This window comes from Artemia franciscana, chromosome 4 (genome assembly GCF_032884065.1).
Source record: "Artemia franciscana chromosome 4, ASM3288406v1, whole genome shotgun sequence".
Classification (NCBI taxonomy): domain Eukaryota; kingdom Metazoa; phylum Arthropoda; class Branchiopoda; order Anostraca; family Artemiidae; genus Artemia; species Artemia franciscana.
In genome coordinates, this window is record NC_088866.1 from 55,137,736 (window position 1) to 55,140,285 (window position 2,550).

Consider the following 2,550-nt stretch of genomic DNA (forward strand, 5'->3'; position numbering starts at 1 on the left):
TGCATCTTTGCCAAGTTGTACTTTTTTCGAATACTTGTTAAAAGATTTTCTTTATTATTCCTCTGTGTAGATTTTAATTTTTTTTTTTTTTTTCGAACGGTGATCAATGGTGCTGATCACCGTTCACTTGAATGCTTGTTTAAAGGTTTTCTTATTATCGGTTTAAGGATGTTTTAATTTGGTAATTTTTTTGTTTTTTTAGGTTCTTTTTCCTGGTATTTTGACATTTATTTTACATTAAGACCTTAAATATTTTGTCTTTCAGGACAGGGGTTCGGGTCCTGGTCTCGCTGGTTATTCCGTTCGAACGGTTGTTTAACGGTTCTTCAGTTGAAAACTTGTTTAACGGTTTTCTTTATTATCTCTCTATGTAAATTTGAATTTGGTAATCTTTTTTATTTTTGGGGGTTCTTTTTCTCCATATTTTGACATTTAATTTACATTAAGATTTGAAATCCTTTGTTTCTCAGAACAGGGGTTAGGGTCCTGTTCTCGCTGGTTATTTTGATCGAACAGTGATCAGTGGCACAACTCTGTAAGGTCAACCAGAATCGATCCAGATCACAAAGGGTACCTGAAGAAATATGAGGAAGATAAACAGGAAGGATGTGCAAAACACAGGATGGATGGCTCCCAACCCCCCCGTTGCACTTCCTGGCTTAAGGGCCACGAAACAAAAATCAGCATCAGTGGTAAGGACTACAAAGTCCAATAGTGTATTCTTTGCCTTTTTATCTTCGGATGAAAGTTAAGCAAAACTAGTAATTTAAACCAACAAAATCAGCATAAATTGAATAAGGTCTAAGGCTACATCTCACCCAATAGGAAAGGGGGATGGCACACATTTTTAAGGGTATCAACTGGTATTTTTGGAAAGAGCACTAAAAGGTGCAGCTAGTGGTATAGTCTTTTAGCTACGGAATTAAGAAAGAAAACTAAATTTACCTTTATTTTTATGTTAAACTTTATCATTCATTTAAAATGTTAGTAAGGCTTTTAAGTAAGATCTTTACCTTTTTTAGGCTTTAATCATAATTCGACTTACTGACTTTTCTTATTATTATGCATTGCCATTAAATTTGAGCTTTTTTTTATTAAGTATAAAATAAAGGGGGGCGGTTATTATTTGAATATATTATAAGGATTTCACAAAAACAAGAACACTTTCATAAAGAAATAAACGTGATATTATGTTGCTAAAACGCAAACGATAATTGGACTTAATATTAAAATTTTATTTTAAAACATTATTAAAAGTAAAAATCCCCACAGTATTGTCTGGCAAAGAGACATAACTATTTGCTACTGAAAAAGGAAAATGATTAAAGAAATTCTAGCAATTAAAAGAGTTATAAGTTATTATTAGACGAGTGGGATAAAACAGGGATGAAGATTTTCCTGAGCTATTGACGGCGCATAGGCTGGTAAATTCACCTTTCAATTTGTTAGGTCTTTTTTTACAGGTATAGGTAGCAAGCCTCTCAACCCGCCTTGTTTCAGTGGGGATCAATCCCTAGGCTACAGAGTATGATTTAATTATAAGAGTTGAAACTGGTGCTAAGTATCGGCATAATATCCATCAGCTTCATCTAGTTGTTGGCGACACTTGGTATTTCTTCAAGGTATTTCGTTTTTCTGTCAGGAACAGAGATCAGACACTTATTAATACACAAATTTTACTAGCTAAATAAATCAAACTAGTCATTCTTATTATTAGACTCATGAAACTACTAAGTTTCAACAAACACTAGATAGTGTTGAGGTTTTTTGCCAAAATTAGCAGTAATTCCCACTGTCTTTGGACCATAGCATCTATCCTTTTTGCTACCATGAGGCTATTGAAAGAGTAATTATTGTTTATTATTTGTACTTTGTCTAGATGCTTGGAATTTGGTGATATTTTACCAAAAGATCAGGAGTGTGATAAAATGAGGCCCCAAAAAAAGGATCTTGGAGAATCTACAGTCGTGTATTTCCATGTAACTGTGATGGGGCTGGATTCAATCAATGAAAATTCAATGGTAAGGGTTTTTTACTCGTATGCATTATTTCAACTGTTTAATTTCGTTTTAGAGAGTTAATTCATCAAAGTGAATCTATAGAATATGAAAAACAAATGAAAGCCATTAAAATGGACCGTTATGTTCTTTAAAAAGGCAAAAATGTTTTAAGAGACTATAAAATTTTGAGTTCAGATAAAAGTTCTGATTCGGGTTCCTATTTCATTCCTAGACCTATGCTGCTGACTTTTTTTTGCTCAATCTTATCTGGCTAACAATAGATATTGCAGCATATATATATATATATATATATATATATATATATATATATATATATATATATATATATATATATATATATATATATATATATATATATATATATATATAAAGGTAAAGAATATGGTGGCATTAGACTTTACAGTCCCTACCGGCAGTGCTGATCTCCGTTTCTTGGCCCCTCAGCCAGGTTGGGAGTTGTTGGGAGCCAACCATCCTGTGCTTTCGCACACCCTTCGTGTTTACCTTTTCCAGATCTCTCCAGGTATCC